Source organism: Molothrus ater, chromosome Z (genome assembly GCF_012460135.2).
Source record: "Molothrus ater isolate BHLD 08-10-18 breed brown headed cowbird chromosome Z, BPBGC_Mater_1.1, whole genome shotgun sequence".
Lineage (NCBI taxonomy): Eukaryota > Metazoa > Chordata > Aves > Passeriformes > Icteridae > Molothrus > Molothrus ater.
The window spans coordinates 16,440,419-16,463,679 of record NC_050511.2 but is presented as its reverse complement, the minus strand read 5'-3'; positions in this window follow the sequence as shown (position 1 = coordinate 16,463,679).

Below are 23,261 nucleotides of genomic sequence, written 5' to 3'. Positions count from 1 at the left end.
TGTCTTTGAAAAATTGCTATTACAGGATGCCAGATATGGACCCTCTACTCACTGGGTCCAAGGGACCCAATAAAAAGCCTTTCACCCATGTTCACCAGCAGAAAACCCTGTGTGTAGCCCTAGAGATATAAAACAAACTAGAAAAAAAAATAACACAGCTTCAAAGCATTCTGAGATGTTTATCCTCCCATTTGTACATCTGCTTAAAGTCTCTGTTTTCACTTAATATATTAAAAAATACAACAAAAAAAAATAGAAATGCAGCTTGTGAACCAATTACTAACGAGTAAAAGTATAACAGATGCAAACAAAGAACGGCAGTATTTTTCACCATATGTTTCAAATCAATCTTACTCCTTCATCAGTTGAAAACAAAGCATAATGTTGTGGTTCTAACAGTAACTAACCTTGATCTATCAAAGCATAGAAAAACTAGCAGTACTTTGACAAACCACTTATTCTATTTATTGCAAATAGTTAATAGGATTAACTAAGATTCACTATTCATTTAGAATTATGTTATCTAATTATTCCCATTTCAACTCCTTTTCTAATTGCCCTCTTGTGTTCAAATTCCTTTATTGCTCATTTACTAGTTTCTGCTCTATTCAGTTGGCATTTTGTTTAACAACCTCAAGTCTGGAATTTCAGGTACAGAGGTCTGGAGGCGAAAGGGGTGGTGATGGAGAGGAGGACCTGGGGAAAGTGCTGTGCAGGACTGCAGCTGCTTCCCCCTCACACGCCACAGACGGTGCAGAGCACTGGGGAGCGCCAATGCTGTGGCTACAGTCCCTGACATCCTCCTGAGAAATCCACCCACACATAGAGGCACCTGCACAGCATGGTGTTTTTACTGTCTTTAAAACAAGCCATTCGTCTTGAGGTTAATGGCAAAAAAGCTCACACATTCCAGTTGCAGCAAGACTACCCATGCACTTCGACATGTGTTGCAAAACTAGAGGGTCTTTCCTGACTTCTCTTCTCTCCTTTTTTTCCCCCTTTTTTCATTTAAGCTTTTATTTGACTTTTGTACTATAGAGCCCAAAATGCACTCCATATCTTTGAATCTGTCAGCACGCAAGGGGCCTGAGAAGACAGTGAGGCACTGAAAAGAACCCCACAGTTACAAGCTTCAGGTGGGAGGCATGACTGAAAAATCTCTAGAGATCCCTTCCCACTGCTGTTTCTGTCATTCTCACTTGCAACTTCCCTGTAAATGCACGGAGATATGCTAGTAAGGACTGCAGATGCATTCTTGTCACCTGTCTCCAATGTCTGCTGCAGTGGCTAATATTGTGCAAAGGTGCTTTCAGCGTGGATGTCAGGTTCTCTTTTACCACCTGTAAGCAATCAGCCACAGTGCCAGGATATTACATGCTGTGCTCACAAACAACTGGCAGGCTTGTTAAGTACAGCTCCCTGTGCACACGGTGCTTTAAGCAGTGTTAGCAGGGGGATCTCCACAATGTCACAGCACTTACAGGCACAATGGCACCAGATCAGACTCTCTGCTCTCTCCCAGCCTGCTGCACTGAGCTCTAGTGAGGCTGGTGCTTGGGAGGGTAAATTTAATCTCTCTTGCTTTGAGGATGCATGAACTGTAGAATCTGAGTGCTGTAGGTCTGCCAGACTCCCAGCTCTCTGAACCACCTTTTCTTGTGTTTGCCAAACTTTCAGGATCACTGGCTTATATTCATGAACTCAGTGAACTTTGCTCCTAAAAGTAAGGTGAGAAAGCAGTGATTTTTAATGTAAATGCTGTATTCAGATCCAAACAAGGCTTTGGGCCAGGTTCAAAAGAGGACTTAAGCACTTTATTTGGGATCTAGAAGCTAGAAGTCCAAAACATTATCCTGAAAATGCCTGCCTATCCCTGAAAACACCTGGGTTTAATACGCAGTTGACCTTTTTCAGCTTAAATTTTCCTCCAGAGTTGCTTAATTTGTGTACCTAAATTTATCCACCTTGGCAGAGTCAACCAAATTTAGTTCCCTCTTGTTTATGAGATGATTCAGAGTTATATGTCCTCCCTTTGAGAGACATGTCCTGCCACCAGACTAAACCAATTTGGGTAAAGGTACAGTCGACTGACAAGGCTAAAAAGTTTATGGAGTGAAACACAGTTCAGTAGTTTAAGTGGGTAAGTAGCTTAGCTTGGTAGGAGTTCTGTTTTTTGCTCCCATGACTGTATCTGTATTTTAGGTGATATTGTTAAAATACAGGAATGACCATGGAAACTGGCTCCCAAACCATGTCTCTCAGCCCCTAAGCCTGACCACTAGACCAGGGACTCATGCTCTGCCTCCATCACTCAGTCTTTCAAATTTTGTGCATAGCAGCCCCATTTTCCCAAAGGGGTGAAAAGAGTCCTCTTCTACTTCCCAAAAAAGTCTAGGAGGAATAGGCCACCTTCTGGTGATCTCCATCTTCTGAAAAGCAGGAAAAGGGGGATTAAAATATTCTGAGATGAGGAAAGAATTGACTCTGTTTCCTCTTGAACATTCTCACTACTTTTGAAGGGGGTGGAACAGGTGCTAACAATACTTTTAAAGAAACAAATGAGCTCTGCCTGGCTCTTTAGAAACATATACCTACCAGAAAGAGTCCTGGCTGTACATATCATGGGTGTAAAAGCAATTTTCTGCAGCCTGTAGCAAAGGCTAAGATCTAAGACACATGATGTCCTTGGAGTTTATTTTTTTCTAGTTCCTGGCAGCTGTGTGCTCTCTGACATAAGGTAGCTCCTGGCTTAGCTTGCTCTTAGGCGTTAGATTGGGCATTCTAATGTACATAACCATTCATTGGCCATTTATAGGCAAGTAATTTTGGGGTCTGGTTTTCATGTGGAGGCACCAGATATCTGAATGGGTTTGAAAACTAGACTGGATATGTAAAATGAATTAAGTCTATAGGATGAGAGTAGTAAAATTTCATGTGTTTTCAGCCTTTCCTGTTCTTCCCCTGCCACGAGGCAATGAGAGAGATACATAGGCAAAGCCATGGCTCCAGAACAAGTCCCTTGGTCTCTGTCCCATTACTTTAACCTTCATTTTCAGGCTCATTTCCTCCCTTCCCCCCAGGGAGGGCAGCTGGGATCATATCATCTGAGGAAAACCCCCTTTCTCTTCTCCTCATTTACCCTTCCCACTGATTAAAATACAGTGGTGCCACAATGATGTCACCCAGACGAGGTCTGACCCAGCCTCACTGGGTGCATGAGTTGGCGAGTGCAGAGCCAGAGCCTTTGTTATATTAAAGATTCACGGACAGATGGATTTGCTGTGCCTGCCCTTGCAGACAGCAGCAGCACCCATGCCTTGATTCTTGAGGCAAGGACTCACTAGAAAAGCCCTTTGCTCCTGTTCAGCTGAGTAGTGAAGGGGCAGAGTCACAGATAAAGGGACACAATGTCCTGAACTGAAATGAAACTGGTCAATACATGCACGTGGAGAGACTGAATTACAACCTTCTTTTATATTTGATGTCAAGACAGTATTAGGTAAGCAAAGGTCCAGCAAGAGTGCCATAACTATCTAATTACTGATTATGAAATGAGGTAACAGAACATTTCTGACGCTACCTATTGGTATACTCCCTGAACTGAGGGCCAACATAATATTTTACATAAAACAAATCCAGTAGCAGTAGTGTCTATGCCTGGGTTCTTTTCTTATGAAAACATAAAGGAGAGGACATTACAATAATCCCACTGGTGACTGTAAATTACTGCTTGCTTAAGTTGAAAATGGGGCACATGTTTATAATTTTTGCTCCTGCTAAATGCATGGACATTCTCTCCAAGAAGAGAATGCTGGCGCTTAGCCCCATATGCTTACATCCATGCTGCTCTTATCCAGTAGACTTTTTACTTCAAATTCTCTTCTGATTCAGCAAGATGTAACCCGGTCTCCAATAGTTTCCTTCATGGCTTTGGTTTTCCTGAAATAAAAATCCCAAATGTAATAATATGACTGGAGTTATTGTCTTTTACACTAATTTTGACAGACAGTGTTATGGACAGCTGTCGTGGTTTAACCCCATGACAGCTAAGCCCCATGCAGCCACTCACTCACTTCCCCCATGGTGGACTAAAAGTAGGTTTTGATATAAGGAATTCATTCACTACTTCCCATGGGCAGCCAGGTGTTCAGCCACCCATAGGAAAGCAGAGCTCCATCATGTGTAACAGTGGCTTGGGAAGAAAAATGCCATTAACCACAAACATCCTCCCCATTCCTCTTTCTTCCCCCAGGTTTACATGCTGAGCTTGATGCCATGTGGGATGGAATATTGCTGTGGTCAACTGAGGCCAGCTGTCCGGGCTGTGTCCCCTCACAACACCTTGTGCCCTCACAGCTTCCTTGCTGTTGGGATTCAGTGAGGAGCACAAAAGATGCCTTGACGCTGTGTGAGTGTTGCTCAGTGATAGCTAAAACATCCCTGTGTTACCAGTATTGTTTCCAGCATAAATTCAGAACACATCTCCATATCAGTTGCTATGAAGAAAACTAACTCTACCCCAGCTAAAACCAGTGCAACAGTTCGCAGGGTAGTGTCACCACCTTCGAGTGTCTGGTTTGCCTTGATTCTCCCACTGATTATTAATTACAGGCTGTGACACTGTTTTTATGAAAGAGAGATCTCCACAGTCAAAAGAAAGACAGTGCCAGGTTGAAAAGGTTCACTTTTTTTCCCACGTGAAACAATCTTACACACATAGAAGTTGTCCATCCTCAAAGCACTTCACTTGAGTTTCTCTCTGATTTGATATTCCCATGTTTAGCAAAATTCCTGTGGTACAAAAAAGAGCATATGTACTACAGTGTATTCAGAGGAAAAGTATCCCACCCAAGTGACATGCACCCCACCTCTGAGTGGCCAAATCCTGCAGAGAACTCTGGGAGTTGACCCTGGCTAGATGCCAGACCTCCACAAAAGCATGTTTATCAGTCCTCTCCACAGCTAGACAGGGGAGAAAGAAGGATTCACGAGTTGAAATAAGGCCCAGGAGAAATCACTACCCAAGTATCAACTTAAATTAGAGATATTAATTGAATTCATTATCAACAAAATCAGAGCAGGATAATGACAAATAAAATAAAACCTTAAAAACACTTTCCTAGCTCTACCTCATCCCCCACAGCAGTGCAGGGAGACAGAGAATGCGGATTACAGTCAGTTCATGACACATTGCTCCTACCACTGCTCAGGGAGAGTAGTTGTTCTCCCTGCTCCAGCATAGGCTCTCTCACACAGGAGAAAATTCTCTATGAACTTCTCCAATGTGGGTCTATCCCATGGGCAACAGCTCTGCACAAACTGCTGCAAGGTAGGATACTTTTCCGTGGGGTGCAGTCCTCCAGGTACAGAATGCTCCAGCGTGGGTCCCTCCAGGAAACCTGCTCCAGGCATGGGCCCCTCTTTGCACAGGTCTGCAGGTCCCTGCCTGGAGCCCACTCCAGGTCAGGCCTCCCATGGGTTTACAGTCTTCTTTCAGGCATCCCCCTGCTCCAGTGTGGGCTCCTCCCTGGGCTGCAGATGGATCTCTGCATCCCTGTGGTCCTCCATGGGCTGCAGGGGCACAGCTCTCTCACCATGGACTCACCACAGGTTGTAGGAGTTATTACCTACAAACAGCATGGCTCACAATGTCTGAAATCTTGCTTGTTGAACCTCATTTACTTCTATAAAAAGGTAACCTACCCAGTTGATCAAGAGAAGCCTATTGATGTGATCTTTATGGATTTCAGTAAAGCTTCTATTGCTCTCTCTCACTGTATTCTTCTGGACAAAATCAGCTCACAGCTGGACAAACACTCCATGGGATGGGTGAGACCAGGCTCATGGGCAGGTTTCTGTGAAGGGGGTGACATCAGACTGGTGACCTGTGATGGGGGGGGTTCCACAGGGCTCCATCCTCGGTCCGGTGCCCTTCAACATCTTCATTAATCACTTCAATGCAGAACTCTAAGGAATGCTAAGTTCATTTGCCAACAACACTAAACTGGAAAGAGCTGTTGACTCCCCTGAAGACAGGAAGGCCCTGCAGAAAAACCTTAACAAATTAGAGAGCTGCAATCAACAACAGTATAAAGTTTAACACGGGACAGTGGTGGATCCTGCACCTGGGATGGGGCAGCCCTGGATGTACAGACAGACTGGGGGATGAGAGGCTGCACAGCAGTGCCATGGAAGGGGCCCTGGGGCTCTGGTCCATGGCAAGTTGAACATGAGCCAGCAGTGCCCTGGCAGCCAGGAGGGCCAAGCGTGTCCTGGGGGCATCAGGGACAGCATCACCAGCCAGGCAAGGGAGGGGATTGTCCTGCTCTGCTCTGCACTGGGGCAGCCTCACCTCCAGTGCTGGGGGCACTTTAGGAGCCCCAGTATAAAAAAGGCATTTAACTATAAGAGCCTGTCCAAAAGAAGGCCATGAGTGTGGTGAAAATTCTGAAGGAAAGGCCTTATAAAGAGTAGCTGAGGTCACTTGGTCTGTCCAGCCTGGAGGAGAGGAGCCTGAGGGGAGACCTCCCTCTGGCCTTCAACATCCTCATGAAGGGAAGACCAGCAACAGGACTCAAGGGAATGACCTAATGCTGTGTCAGGGACGGTGTATCAGAGGTTTTCACCCGGAGGTTGGTTGGGCAAAGTGGTCACAGCAGCAACCCTGACAGAGCTTGGACTGAGCTTGGACAACATTCCCAGACACATGGTGTGATTATTGGGGATGTCCTGTGCAGGGCCAGGAGTTGGACTTGATGATCCTGATTAGCTCCTCCCACTTCAGCATATTTTATAATTCTATTATAATAATCTCGGAATTACAGGGAAAAGTAAAGCACAAGCGCAAGCCCAGATTGTCCCACTGCATGTGAGAAGACATTAATTTCCTGAAAACATAAATATCTTTTACTTACTGTGTTTCCTTCTAGGTAAGGGTCTGTAGCTTTTATATCCTTTGGACAAGAATCATGTTCCTTGGAAATACTTGTGCCTCAACTCAGCAAAGAATAGATGCACACTGGAATTACTATTCTCATTAGTAAACTCATTAATTCGAAGAACTGTGGAGGTCTAGGCTTTTTAAAAAACTGTCCTAAGTTCATTTTCTCCATTTCAGCAGTATAAAAAGAACAAAAAACCTCTAGGAAAAGTCTACCACTGCAAAGGTACAGAACAGTTATATGGTGCTTCTCTATTATGAAAATTGATTTGACCTTAACTGTTAACACTACCACAATACAAAAATCTTAGTGAAGAAAAGGCAGATTATAGTTTTCACACATATTGGGAGGCCCGGCAGATAGGAGGAAAATGTGAGGCCAGAGGTAAGCCACCTCACACTAGGAACAGAAGCAAAGCTGTCTTCAGCAGGATTTTACCCCATATTTTTTCCAGTTCTTGCCACAGGAGCAAGTCACTGCAGGCATAGCATAGGCATAGGGTTGCTTGTGATAACTATCCTGGTGTCTTTTTTTCATGGAATTGACTCCTTCATGGCAGCAGGAGTAGGATAGTTTGTACTTACTACAGAATATGATATGCAAGGAACAAATACAGAGCAACCAAGTTAATGCATGGCCATGTGGTAACAAGTTAGTAAGACAAAGTTCTAGCATAGGTGAACTCAGTGAACTTGGATCCTTCCTAATGAGGACAAAATAACTGCCTAAGTGTGCAGCAGGTCTATCCATCTTCCAGGATGACTTTCCTGCCACAAATCACTCCTGTGACTGTAGGACACGCCCACTAAGAAATCAGACACCACCTTTTACAAACAGTATCTCATTATATCAATGCCTGCTATATGGCTTACCTTCCTTTTAACTGTTGAAGCTGTAAACTTAAAGAAACTTTCCTTAGCCAGTGAAGTCTTCTTATTTTAGGAGATGTAGGAGAGCTCCTTTACAGCTGCTGAGGGTGAGGAGAAGGTGGCAGCTCCACCTCTTCTACTATTGAGGTGTTCACTGAAATCTCACAAGCCTTACCTGATTTAGAGAAACTTGGATATTTCCCAGTGGCAGGAATAAGTACTTGCAGGTAACACTCAAACTCTATGACTACTGCTAATAATGTTTTTTCAAAATTTCTTCAGAAAATATCAGTCAATTTTCAAGTATACTTCCTGCTCCTTAGTTCAAATTGTGATGTTACTGGGAAAAGCTATGCTTTAAATTAATGTTTAAATTCTAAACTGAATCCAGTGGTGTTCTCAGTGTAATGTATTAAGTGGATGCCAAAACAAGAAGGATATTAATAATATGACTCAGAAACTACCAAGTTCTCTACCCCAAAGGAATGCTGCTTCTATATTTTTGACCATGGTATGACATTGCAATATTTTAAATAGTTTGGTTCTTTCGTTTCCAGAACCCAAAACTCAGGTATAGTGACTACTTGTCTCCTGCAGACAGGTGTTTTGAGGTTTTATAAATGTCCCATGCTGAAAAAATATAAAGATTATAAAATGTAGGAAGACAAACTGTCAAACAGAGGAGATCAAATCAAACTGCCTATTCTCTATTCGAGAACTGGGTATGCCGACAGCTACTGCAAACTAGAGTGCACCTGTAGCTTTTGTTGAAAATTAAGGGACTTCCAAAGTTAATTCAGATTTCAGTTTTCAAATTCATAGAGACTTGAAAATGCATTTTTAATGTAGATACACATTGTTATGCATAAATATTTAGATATAATTGTGATTCATAATTTGTGCATTTTGCACCTCCATGTCCATATTTCAGAAATTCTTTTTTCTTCAGGAATGCTTTGCAGGTGGAGGCAGCCTGCTTGAGAGCACGCAGTAACATTCATACAAGTTCACTGCATGGTGGTCAGCCTGAAGCTGGACTGCTGTCCAGCCCTGAAGCTCAGTGTCCTTCTGCCCTTCCATCCTGTCATTACTTTACAGGTCCCCTCCCTGGCCCCTTTCTAGGATCCTTTCCTGGTTTCAGCTTGTGTTAATGAGCTTTTTTATACACAAGTTTACTTTACTGCAGATGGTATTTGTCCACAGCCAGAAACACTTCCCAAGAAGTATCACAGCTCAATAAATAAGTTCAATAAACATCTTAGTGAAAATAAACAGTCCAGTGAAATGTTGCTCATATCAAAACAGAGATTAGCACGTATCAACCCCTATGAGCACCACAGATGATTCCTTTTCACGTCCCTCCTCTTAGTTTTAACAGTCTGATCTAGTACACTAGTATTGGAGATAGAAATTTATTTATATATATATATATTATGATTTAATGAGACTTGGTATTTTTATCTGCCCACACCTGCACTGCATTAAAAACAAGATATTGTGTGCTTCTCTAAACTGTACCAGATAGAACTATTCATTCAGAGTGTAGTGTACTTTGCACTGCAGGAGTGTGGTAACACATGCCTTTTACCGCAGAAAGTCCTGGACATGTTTTTTATCCTATAGCTGGAATTTATTCTTTCTGTGCAGGCCATTAATTTTGTTTATTTTGTTTTCATTTTAATTTCCATGTAAAGAAGAAAGCAATCCTGACATACTGTTGATGTTTCATTATAAGCATAATTTCTGAGTGAAATGTCACACTTAAAAGAAACAATGGTAAGAAGCAAAAGGAACAGTTTTGTCATAGGTGAAAACTTACAATGAAACGTTAATGAACACTATTTTCTTCATATCAATACCTGTTTCTCTTAGTGAGATTTTAGAACGGGCATTTACCCCTTAGCATTGCAGACTTTATATAAAGATTTGGCTCCTGCACTTGACACATTTGAGAGGAACAAATTTGAGATACAACCATAATGAATAACACATTATCATCCAAAAAGTGAGGCTAACGTGTACTGCCACCAAATGGTCAACTGAATGAAAAGCACATTTCATCTATACACCAGGCAAAATTACTTTATAAATATACTCCAGAAATTACTTATGTTGTCTATTCAAAAGCATGGTTTTATTTATAAAATAATAAAATTGATACAGTACTTAGTATTTCAAGAACAGAAAATAGAAAGATAGGTGTTTCAGATCTAAAGGGAAATTATTATTGTATCAAATAAAAATACCTAACTTTTTGAAATCCCTTTAGTCTTCTTCATTCTCTCAGTTCCAGCCTTTATTACACCATTTCCTCACTGAGATCTGACCATCACCCAACTGTACTGAGCTTTGTCCCTTCACTGCTGCACAAGGGAGGCTTTTTTCCCCGTTAGCACTTTTCTACAGCTTTTGTTCCACAAGCCTACCCAGCATTATCTTGTCAGGGATTTGCTGTCCCCTCATTGGGACAATAAAGAAAAAACCTAACCAAGGCATATGCTCCCCCATCAGACTGCATGGATTTGTCTACTAAATTCAACTTATTGGCTTCAAGTTCTGTTTCAGGACTTGCTCCTGACACCATCTGATGGCTGATGACAGACCCACAGTGGGTCAGTGACCAGTGCTGTCCAGCACCATAGAAGTCCCAGTGCATGATGTAGCACTGTTCTTTGGTGACCAGTACCAGCCTACAGCAACTAGTCACCCTGATGCTTATCTCACCTTGTTTACAATACTACATTTGTTTCCTAAATTAAATTTTATGTTTTCCAGAGAAAAGCCTGTTTCTTCCTATATGTTTCTATGGTGTTGAACACAGCAGGACCCTGACTGGGACATCTGGCTACTATTATAAAACAAAAAATGAATCATGCCAATAGTAGCTAGGATTTGAAGAAAAGGCAGCAAAACTTACGGTCAGATTTTGGTGTTTGCAGCACAGGAATGTAAAACAGGCATCTCCTTTCTCATGGTCTCAGGCACAGACTGTCCTAATATTGGTACTTGGGCTAAAATAAAAATAAAATCAACAAAAAACCAAAGACTGACATATTTGGGGTGAGGACTACTCCAGTGCAGTACTTAGTACATGGGAACTCAGGGGGGCTTTCAGACATTGTCCTGGTATGCAAGTGCTACCCCAGCTTTAACTCCACGATGAGATGGAAAGGTCAATCCTCATCCAAGACACGATTTTGCAACAGATGTCGAGGTGGGTGCTGAGCAGTGTGGAAGAGCAGCATGACCCAGCTAGTAGAACAGCTACAGCCTTTAGTCTGTGTAGTCCTTGGGGCAGCACTGTGCCTTCCATCTGCCTGAAGAGGTTTAATTTATTTACCAGCACCCACGTTTGTGCTTGAGATAGAGCTGAGGGAGAAAGCTGCCTCCGGCATGAACCTCTCCCTCTCTGAGTTTGGATGGGATGAGACAAAAAAGGGGAAGTAGAAGCAGTGAATTAATAAAATATGAAGGACAAGATAAAGTGCTGAGAGTGGTGGTAGTTAGAGAAGGCACGTGAGCAGCTTGGGATAACATATTTTTTATTTCCCAGCCCTAGTCTTTACAGACATAAAGTTGCTTCTCTAGTCCAAGTTTCTTGGAGCCTGAGGGACCCAATGGTGAGGGCAAACCAAGGCATAGGGGAGGAAAAGGTGCAGATGAGATCTGAGAAGATGTGTAAAAGTGCATTTGTGAGATGAATGGAGCATTGAAGCTGTCACTGCAAGAATGATAGAGAGAGATAGAAATGCCAAAAGAGTAAATTTAAGTGCTCAACAGATTATTAGAATGGCAAGAATAGAAGAAAGTATCTATAAATCCCATTAGTCATTATGCACAAAATAATTTGTAAATATTAAGTTAATTTTTTAATGAAAGAGGTGCTGGAATATAAGCACCTGCAGCCAGAGGACATGCTCCAGTACACCAAAACAAGCTTTTCTAGACTGCACAATCACAAAACTAGACTGGGTTGACACAATGTTAATGCTTGCATTTAGGCATCTGAGCACACCTTATATTTTGTAGACTTATAAAAGAAAGTTACTTCCATTCAATTAAAGATAGTTAGGAAAAATTATATCCTGGAAGGCAAGACATAACAAATACTGAGATCTTGTCCTATGCTTGTCTGTGGCAACAGCTTGGGCTCAAAAAAGAAATCAAGTAAAGGGGAGACATTAAAAAAACCATGGAAAAATCAGTCTCAGTTCTCATATCCTCTGGAAAATGTGTCACTGTGATGGTTCAGGATTAATTAGAGCTCTGACTCTGCTTTAAGGATAGAAAGCCAAATATCAGCCACAATAAAACAATACGCATTGTATATAATGTGATTACCTCAAATACTCACAACTACTGTAATGTTCTGAGAGGACTCTTCCAGACTTTTGGTAACTATCCTACTACACATATAACCCTTCTGCAACTGTAGCTAGAAACAGAGGCTTGAGCACCAGGACCTCCTCCATATTGATTTATGGGACAAAGAAATGTTGCCTAAAAAGCTCAGGAAATAAAGCCTCCCAGAGAGGACAATAGGTTTTCTTTACAAAACATATGTGCTGAATTTACATGTTTTTACTCTTTTCTGTGGGTCTACTCAAGTTGTATTGAAAGTTAATCACTTTATCATTTTTCACGTATGAATATCAACTATCCTGGAAAATAATAATTTCTAGATTTCTTGGAATAACAATGTGCTTTTGCCCTAATTGAAAGGGAGGAGATGGGGTGGGGAAGAGGAGAATAAAAAAAGAAGCCTGAAAATGAAAGACTTGTGCCAGACATGCTGGATCTGTATTTGCAATACCCTTGCTTCAGGGTATTTGGATGTATCCTGAATTTTGATTCAGACCATTAGAGAGACAGAATCCAACTGTAAAAGTCTGAGATCTGAGCATAGCGTGTATTTGGATGTAGAGTTTTGGCTGACCTATTTAAAGGATGATGTTGTGCAACATACAGATTACTCCATAATCTAGGCAAGTGCCAAGACGTATTTAATAGTAAAAAAGTAGCCAAGATCTAAAAGTTTATTCATTTTATATTTTTTAAAATAAAAACTGAAAAAAGGAACTATATATCATATTGTAGAGTTTCACAGATATTTTCCTGTAGAAGAAGTTAACATTTCTCCTAGAAGAAAACAGCATTCAAATTAAAAAGGGCCAATTTAGCCTTACTTCTGTAAAATAAGACAGATTTGCTGGGATTATGAAACAACTGTGAAACTTCTTTTCCTGTAACCGGGAGAGGTTAGTTAGCCACCACCTAGTACCATCTGTTTGGGCAGCCTCACCTAACAAAAGTTCAAAACCAAGCCCCATTCCCAGAGCTGTACTTTATCTCTATTTCACTTCTCTTGGACTCTGCACAAAACCCAAGAGGGTTTAGCCACTATTACTGTCATTTCTATGTTCTTCTAAAGCACTGGATCAAAATGTGAGTGTTCTAAGAAGGACTGTGTTGAGTTAGTGTGCTGAACAGCAGGGGAATTTAGCAAGGAAAAGGCATCATCTAAATAATGGACAAGGAATCAGGATTTTATTCTGTTTTCTGCTAATGATTTCTTTGTGGCCTGGAGGAATATTGTGTATTCCATCTGCCTTTGCTTCCACATGTGAGTGGCCGAGTAAAGGGATAACGATCTAAAAGCTTGCTTTAAGAATTAGTTAATAAGGGTGTTGACAATGTCAACTACCAGTTTTGTGTAACAAGAACGTGATCTTGGCCCTGAATGAGTCTTTTCCTGATGAAAAGTTGGTGTACAAATACCAGATTTAATCAAGAAAAAAAATGTCATTTCGTTAAACCTGGGTGTTGAAAACATAGAAAGTCTACTACTGAAAAAACTATCTTCAGGTTAGAAATGCAGACAGAGTATTCAGTGCTAAAAAGCAAGGTCCTGTGTGTAAATATCTGTAAATATTTACACCATACCCCAAATTTACTCAAAATAGAGATGCTGTATAGTCACAGAAAATAGATCAAGTTTATAGATGTAGAAGATAACATACAGATAAGCACCTCCACACACAGAGTATTACTGATAAAATACATTAAGTGGGCTGGCTGATGCTGAGATTCTTCTTGTTGGGTGATAACATATTCACTAAATTCCATCCATACTTCCAACAGCTTGGTGGTAATAGGCTCACTTTGCTTTCTCTTCTGAGAAAAGCATCCCATCATTTCTGTTGGGGTATTCAGCTCTCTGGTGAGCCTCAGACAATACCTCAAAACATCAAAAAATTAAAAAAAAAAAGAAGTGGGGCTAAAACAATCAACTGAACAACATCTATCAAAATCCACTAACTGTGGAAGTCAGAGCTGCACAGATGGTAGAGACTTGGGAGGCCGTGTGCTACTCGCCCTGCTGCAGTGCCACAATGCCCGCCTTCTATTAAACTCTCCTCCTGATGGGGTGGGAATGCTTATGTTCCTAAACCACTTATGGACAATTCATAGGAATAATGGAAATTTAATTAATGGAATAAAATATGTGCTGTAAATTAGGCAATTGTGTCTAGGATGTTCTCTGAACCTTTTTGCACTCAATTTCAAATTACTCCAAAGTCAGATACAAGGATATAATTTTTGATTTCCTCTGGCTCTAAGGATTTTAATGTCTAAGTACTTTACCATCTGTGACATATTTACTCTCACAAGACTCCTATGATATATAGAGAGACTATTAAATTCATTTTAAGAATGAGAAATGAGAGCCAGAACAACTCTGGGATCAAATTGGTGACTCAGGCCTCAGTTGGGTATGAACTGAAGCCTTCCTTATCATCGACTAAAGCCTTAATTACTGCATACTTCACCCTCCTAGTATTATCTTTGCTGTGAGGTTTTTCAAGCTGGGGAATTCTGCAGAGTTGGCAAATATTGGATGAAAATTATTTATTTCCATTTTTTTAAAATCTGGACTGATTTTCCTAGAATGGAGGATATTGGCATGAGAGTGAAATCTGAGATAAGGGATATAGATTTACAATCATAACTTGAAGGTAAGTTTTGTGATATCAGTGAGATAGATATTCAAGCGAGGCCTGGAGGAGGGAGGGAATGGAAGAATTTCCTTGTAGAAGTGAAGAAAAAAAAACCATTAAAGCAATGCCTTACAATTTCTAGAAGGGTACAAAACTTAAGAGCCCTACTTGGATCTTACCTAGCAGTGTTGGTTCACTTGTCAGAGCTGCAGATAGGTTTAGTTTTCCGAGCTGACTTGTAACTCCACCCCTGCTGCCCCTTACTGCCTTCTCCTCTGTGTGTCGAGCCCTGAAACATACTTTTTAGGCACTAGATGATATTACAGATATCTAAACCACTGTCCATCATTATTAACTTTCATTTTTGCTGATATCCATAAATTCTAGATTCTTTAGTTACGTTGGGTTGCTTTTTTTCATACTGAATCACAGTATAATACTTCCAATTCATATTCCTTACCTTTAAGTGTGGACTTTTTTATTACTGCTGGCCTTCTTCATGTTTATTTCAGTTTCCAAACCTCATTACTGTTGTTTTGATATCCTTTTCCATTGAATCAATAATTACATGCAAGGAGACTAATCCTTATGATACTGTATGGATAATTCATCACCAGCTTAAACTACTGTCATGAACTGCTATTTTCATTTTAACCCTTCAGCTCATTCTGTTCCAGTGAATTTACAATAATTTTTTAATCTTTTGAGAAGCATCAAACAAATTCCTCTCTCATATTTGGCTAGATTTCCTATATATACAATGTGATAAATGTCACTGATGCTGATTTACAGTCTGCAATGAGTATCAAGAAAAAGAGGATGCTATGATCCTTCTAGCTCTCCCTATCTTGATATGATCATTTCCATTTTTCAGTATCTGTTTGCTGCAAAAACAGTGATCAAGCTGCAAAATGCACATGCAGCACATTAATGGAGCCCATTGATGGGGAGTGCTGTTAGCCTACAGCAAATAGACTTAATCTTCAAAGGAAAATGTTTATTCTTTTCCATGACTTTTAAATAGTTAAGGCTAAAAACCCCACACAACTGCCACACATTGAATAACTTATGACAATTTTATTGCATTTTTAAATCAAGAGTCATAGATCTGCATTGTAAATGCTTATGGCTTACAGTTACATTTCCTCTGATATTCCCAGTGTCAATATATTCATGTTATATCATGAACCATTGAGAGCAAACACAGCACCAGTATTGCCACTGCCGGTATTACATTGCACTGAATGGCACTGGAACTCAGATTCACACCCTCTGGTGTGACAGGATTCTAGCTGGACATACCTGTGAGAGACTGAATGGTTAAACAGTAATAACTCAAAACATTTCCCCGATTTGTGGAGATGCCAGGGTGCTTTGCTGAGGTGGAGGAGGTGAGCTTTTGGGCGGGCAGTGGCTAAACCTCTGATCTGAAAAGACAGAGGGTGAAGGATGGGCCGTGAGTGATACTGGAGTCAGGCAGGTGCCTGTTGCCAAGCTCAATTGTCCTGCCTTGCACAAAACACTGCGATGGGGCTCCCTCCCCACCCCAGGGAAGTACTGGGACATTGGCTGTGGCCTGAGAGCGTTCATCTCTGTTAGCAGCCCTAATGGGCCATAACTGACTCAACTGTGCTGGTATGATGGGCAGCTCTGCTGTCTTAGAAGGTGTCAGGGACTCCCAAAGTGTCCCCACTGCAGGGGAGCTACCTGGGCATTCCCACCTGAACCAGAGTGGATTATACACCCAGTGGATTTGTGTTTCATGGATTTTCCTATGGTTTTCTGCCCACCTCTTCTTCAGGACTTCACCCATGATCAGATTCAGTTTGTGACCACATTTTGACCAAGACTGTGAAGCACCCAAGTCTCATTGTGGAGCCTACAAGTTGTGAGATCTTCATTCCCTTGTCCTTTCTCCCTCTCTTTCTTTTGCCTTGTGCATGTTCTTGGGAGATGTTGCACTTTCATATTGCAATGCTTTCAGATTGTTGTACTACTGATAGGAAAGATGGATCTCTAATGTCTTTACAAACAACTCAGCGGGTGAGGGTCTTTAGAAGAAATGGGTATTAATGTCTTTGAAATGGGTCTTAATGTCTCTATCAACCTCAAGCCACACGAAGTTTTATAGAAACCAGGCAGTTTGACTACAGTTTGAACCACTGAATTTTAGGGCAATTGACAACCTGGTGTGCACTAAGTCTATTGCAGGACCCAGATAGCCTGGATTTCTGAACTTTGGAGGAAAATTATGTGTTCAAGGGGGAAATATGTGGTAGGTGGTTTGGGAAGGTTGTACCTTCCTAGTACCTCAGCCAATGGGGAAAGGAAGAGGGCAACAGGTGGCCAGGAGTTTAGGATTAAAGGAGGCTGCGTCCTCCAAAACCTTGAGAAACTGCATGAGTGTATGCCCCAGTGGATGCTCCTTTTATTCAAATAAAGTTGTAATACTCCTCTGTCTCCTTCATGGACACTGGCTTTGCATAGCATGATTTTGTGCACATAACTATATGAAATAATAAACAAAATGCCTACATACCTGCTTTTCTTTGCAACCAAATTTTTCCATAATAAACCCTACATGTGTATATTTACAAACACACAGATTAGTTGTGTGTTTGTAAATATACAAATATACAAACACACAACATAGTTGCTCACTCTAATCTGCCCCAAGAGATCTATTAAAAAACCTGGGTTACCCTTATGTTCTGCAGTAGCTCACAAAAATATCCATAATGGGTCTCTGTTGAATTACATCTCATGTAAGAGTTAGAACTGTCCAGTATTTGATCCAAAAATGTGAACATTTTAGAGCCAATGTTTCATGACTAACTGCCATTTCCTTCTTGAGTAAATTTTGAAACAATTCTTAAATATATGTGGTTCTTTCCTCTTTTTTTGCTGCTTAAGGTGCTGTTTCTGAGAAAAGGCAAAATAAAGTCACAAGAACTTGTGGCAAATTAAATATTTATGGATACCCCTATTCCTATTAATGATTCATGTATTTACAAGAAGTCCTTTAAACACGTTGACCAAATGCAAATGCTAGTAATTAGATCCAGTGTCCTTAAGCATTCTCATTATTGTTTCATATGAAGACATTTTTCTTAATTTCCCTTACTCAAAAAAGCTGTTATTCCTGGCATGGTATGGTTACCCTATTCTTCTGTAACAGTAACTGCATTTCAGTGGTGGGTGAAGAATGATTTTTATATGTACAATCTAAGTAAAACTCTTTGTGATCTGTCATGATGAAAGGTGCTCTGTGTACAGCACTATTATTAACTTGTTGTATTTCATCAGGTTATTTTATTTCACATCATGCCACTCCACTGAAAAAGCCTTGGCAAAAATAAATGCTGTGCAATGTCATCAATTGAGAAAACAGACTCCTTCAAGAGGCAATGTAGCATGGAGATAGCAGGCATCCCCACCAGCTGAGACTGCCATTGCTGGAACATGCAGGGATGCCTGTGGTTTCAGTGTGTTTTAGATATAAGACATGGTGTTCTTAACGTGAAATGAGATGTAAAATAGGACCAGAATTAGATTTTGAAGAATGATTAGTACATCAGCTTTTGAAGTAATACCTTTTCAGAACTACTGAATACAAATATTTTATTAGTTAATGCAGTTGGATGTAATTTGACAAATTATGCAATGGTTTTTTAAGCATTTTAGCAGTCCTAATAAAAAACATCTGCATTCTAAAATAGAAGACTTCCATTAAATTATTAATCACTTCAAGAGTAAAGTAAAACTTTCAATACTTCCATTTATTTTACTGGAAAGTCAGTGCCTATTTCCTTTAATAATTCTCCTTTTTTTTTCCTAGGTAGCTCTTTGTAATAACACAAATTTTATCATGGAGTTTTTATAAAATTTATAGATTACTATTGTAGCTAAAGAAGAAATATAACGAAGATTAAACTCGGGATCTGATGATTTTCAACTTGTGACCGTAACTCCTGAAATCCTAATCATATTCAACCAGCTCATGACTCCTAGATGTATTTTAGAACAGCTCATTTTAATGAAAACTAGACTCAGAACAATATCTAATGGATTTTGAAGTAAAAAAAAATCACATAAACACTTTATTACTTGTTTTGCAAAACTTTATAAAAACAAACAAGTACTACTGTGATTAATTCACTGTATTCCCAAGGCCTCATAAATCTACAGGCATTCTGTGACAATAAAATAACAAGTTTTGTTTTGAAGGTTGTAGCTAATACTCTAGTTAACAAATTTGCCTTTCCTTAAGGCTGAATAGCAGATTTGTTCCAAGCCTGGAGCAAGAGGTAGAGCATTGTGCTCTGCCACCAGCAAAGACCAGGGCTGTGCTCCAGTTTTGGGAGCCACTGTCTGCTTTGGCCACCTCAGTGAGGTGAGGAGGCAGTGATTACACCAGGTTTCTGCCCTTTAAAGGGTGTGTTTCAAGGGAGACCAGCCAGCACAGCATGGTTTGCACTTCCACACTTCCAAGCTATCAGATAACCCTATATTATTTTTTCTTATTCTATTGAAAAGAAAAGAAAACCTGTCAAAAATGGATCAGGTTCTCTGGTAAACAACACTGTTCTTAAAACTGGAGAGTTTAAAATGAACAAAGATGATTTTTCTCTTCACCTTTCTAATTCTGCCCTATGCCTGAAAGTCTTTCCTTAGCACAACTTGAAACAGCTTGAACATTGCTCAGAATTAGACTAGACTGAAATAGATCTTCATAGGCTGCATTCTGGTAAAAGAACTAACTGGTAAATGCACCATAGCCATGACTTCTGCAGCCATGGACTTCATGGCCCCTCATCACCTGCACTGGAATAAGTGGTATCCAGGTTACAACTAACTTTGAGTATGCTAAGAAATAGTCTGCACTACATTTACAGCACTTCTTTGGATGCACAATGATGCAGTGTCAACACAGAAATAAAAACCTATGTCCAAGTAGGTAGTATAAGTTAAAGTAAAAACTAAGGTTTCCCATTTCAGAAAGACAGGCAGCTATACCAGAATATTTTTACCATACTTCTGGTAAAATCTCATAGGGTACTATTCTCAGCCCCCTGTGGCTGTAAGCACAATGGGTGGACTAAGCATTCGCCCTGCATATGCTGCTTGGCATTAAGTCAGACTTCTTAACAGTATCTCAGTGGCATTTTCCCCAGGCCAATTTCCTTTGTTGGGGTTTCTTTTCTTTTTTTTTTTCCTTTTTAATATGAAAAAATACATGTCACTGAAGAACCACATGAGAAACAGTCTTGAAATTCTGACATATCCTTCATCTCAATGGAACTGACCTCAATGTTTCATCTTAATGAAATTATTGCAGGGTTGCATAAAAATGTAACTTCTTAATAGCAAATGCAAGCAAAACAAGAAAAAATATACTTGCTACCAGAGTGAAGTCTATTAAACTCCATTGTATCACTTCGTTAGAAATGACTGATGAAAGAGAAGACTATCAGCCATGTAAAACATCAAGGATGAGGATGAGGAGGTTTCAGCAGTAGGGAGAAGGAAGTGCTGGCAGAGGTTGCTGAACAGCTGCCTGCCCAAAGGCCTTGGAATTAAAGGCTTTGGAATTAAATAAAGGTGGATTTAAGGTGTCTGTCCATTCAAGTCCAGTGAAAGAAAAATCATGTATGGTACGATTCAGCAGCCTTATCTCTAACCCAAAAACTTGCATTTAGCTAACACACCAGAAGCTTTTGCAAATTGCCCCGACTGGGATTGTTTTGGCAAAAATTTGGGTTCTACAACATTGCAGAACTGCTATAAAAGTTAAAAAAAATTATCTTCAAATCAAATGAATCTGCAAGTAACTGTTACTTAGTAAATATAACTGGTTGGCAAAGAGAATGTGTAATTTCAATAAATACCAAATAAATTCCATACATTTCATGTATATCCCATATAAAGAGCCTCTCTCAGGCCTTGAATATACTCTTGGCTTTAGGCTTTCATACTCCACCTACTTCCTACAACACTCTAATCTTCCATTAATTGTCAAAAGTTTATTTTTTATTTATTACAATTATATGGTTTTTATGGGTCAAGCATGAGGCCTTAGGAAAAATGCTGGGATAGAAAGGAGGGGGAAGCAGTTTGAATGCTGATGAAGAATTAATTTAGTTCTTCCAGGCTTTTAAGGATGTTTTCTTTCTGGAAAGACATTAGAGGTATTTAATTCATGTGACCTCTATGTCATTTAGGACAATGCTTTGATTATTTTTTACTATGCTTTCTGTTTTATCTTTTTTATTTGTTTAATTTAGAGGTCTTTGTTACTTATCAGATGTGATGTTTAAACTCTGCTGTAATTACTGGCTTTTCTTCTTTCTCACATTTAGTTTATTAATGTTGTTACTTAGAGCAGATTGTTTAAATATTTTGAGAATCCTTCAGGGATTGATAAAGGGCAATTAATATCAACTGTTGATATTGTCTTTTCTTTTTCCCGTGCTCCCTAGATCTTATCTTCAATTTAGATTAAAGGGATGAGAGAAGGAAAGGAATTCTAGTCATTTGGACTAGGATTTAGAATGTAAATGTCTTCAAAGTTGTGCTCAGCTGTTTTGGCTTAGCCTTCTGCAATGACAGGGACCATCTGAGGACTTTGGACTTGAATCCAGGTTTGGACTCCTTGGAAATGAACCTCATACACGGAGGCAAAGATAAACACACAAACATACACACAAATGTTCAGGCTGAACTGGGCCCACCTCTAATTGCATATTTATAAAATTATTCTGGTATCATAACAAGGTTTGTAGTAGAATAATCATACATAAAGACAGATGGTCAGAGAAAAATTGGGAAACCCCTAAGACAAAATCTGAAACACTATTTGCTAGACACCCTTCCCTCTTCTGTTTGCCAGTCTGGCATATAAATCAGGATATTAATTCCTTGCATATTATGAATGAAGTAAAATATTTTTTAGAAAACACTGAAATTTTAAATGCTAAAATACTCTATGTGTCTAATGAGATACAAAATAGCTCCAAATGTTGGCTCAGCAGTGAAAAGGAGTGCACCAGATCCACTGCTCTTATTCATGCATACAAGCTTCAGTGAGATAGAAGGAGTCCCAAACCACTGCAGGACATGCTTTGCAGCAGATAGAAGTCTTTTCCCAGAAAAAAATGTGGGTAACGACTGAGAAAACTGAGAGGAGGTAGAGAAAACTCTCAGATGCCAGAAGTGTGGGAGGCTAGCAAGATGCACCTAGTATTGACTAGTGGACAATTATTGGATATTTACAAAATGACAGCTAGATATACAAACTGGAAATACTTAACCAATAGAGGAAAAAAATTCCTACAGAATCTAAGTTTATCAGCCATAATTCACCTTTCTGATTTTAGCCAGCTTTGCATTTCTGCCTTCTTTTAAGTTCTCATATTTTACTTTTTCTGTACTTCCAAACTACTTTGTCACTTCATATTTACAGGGCAGAATAAAATCCAAATCAGACTCCGAATCTCCTGGATGATTTTTGAACTACAGCTGGATTCCATTCTGTAACAGGGTGGAAGGGCTGGAGTACAGGGTGATATGGAGATCACTTACTTGCAGCAAGGCAGACTTCACACAGCTCTGGACTTTGCCTGGAATTAGGGGTTCTACATTTCTCACAAAAACCCAGATGTGTATTCTCGTAACTGAAGACTTTCTATCAGCCCTCATCTTCCTCCTTCCTCTCTTCTTCCTATCTTTCACCTCCTTAGTTCAGCATCTCTTTTTTTCTCTTCTCTGTCTGTCTGTTGTTCTGCCTCCAAAAACTGTTCCATGCATGTGCTCATCTGTGGTCTGTGGTTCCTGCCTGTGGGCAGGTTTGGACCTTGAGACATGCTAGGTAGCTTGCTATTGGTAACTTCTCCACAAAAGAAAAATCAATTAGGGTGGAGTAGGAACCCACACATTGCTAGTAAGGACAATGTCATTGACATATGAAAACTGAAGGACAGAAGCACAGAAAAAAGGTTAAATAGGCTGGGTCTGTGTGACTCCTAGGAAAATTAAATTGTGGATTCAGACTGTTTGGATTAGGGCTGGCCTTGTTAGCATTTGTGCTCTGTCTGGTTTCATCTCGCCTAACTCTGGGTAGATAGCCAGGTACCTTAATCAGGAATGTGTTCATTGTTAGCTCCCTCTTGAAAGAGAAGGGGATCCCTCTTATTCAGCTCAACCCTAACACTTCCTAAAAAATCCTGTTTCCTAACAGACTACTAAGAGAGCCTCATGCAAATATGATCTTAATTTCAGTCCCTCAAAATGAGAGAATTAGATCTTTGCATTCAGTTGTGCCCCACAAACTTTAACTCTGAACGCATCAAATTGAGGAAGAATGAAAATGTAGACCTGCAGGCAAGAAAGTGGTGCAGCTGAATCCTGTGTGACACTTCTATTCAGCCAGTAGCATGGCGCATGTCATTCATCAT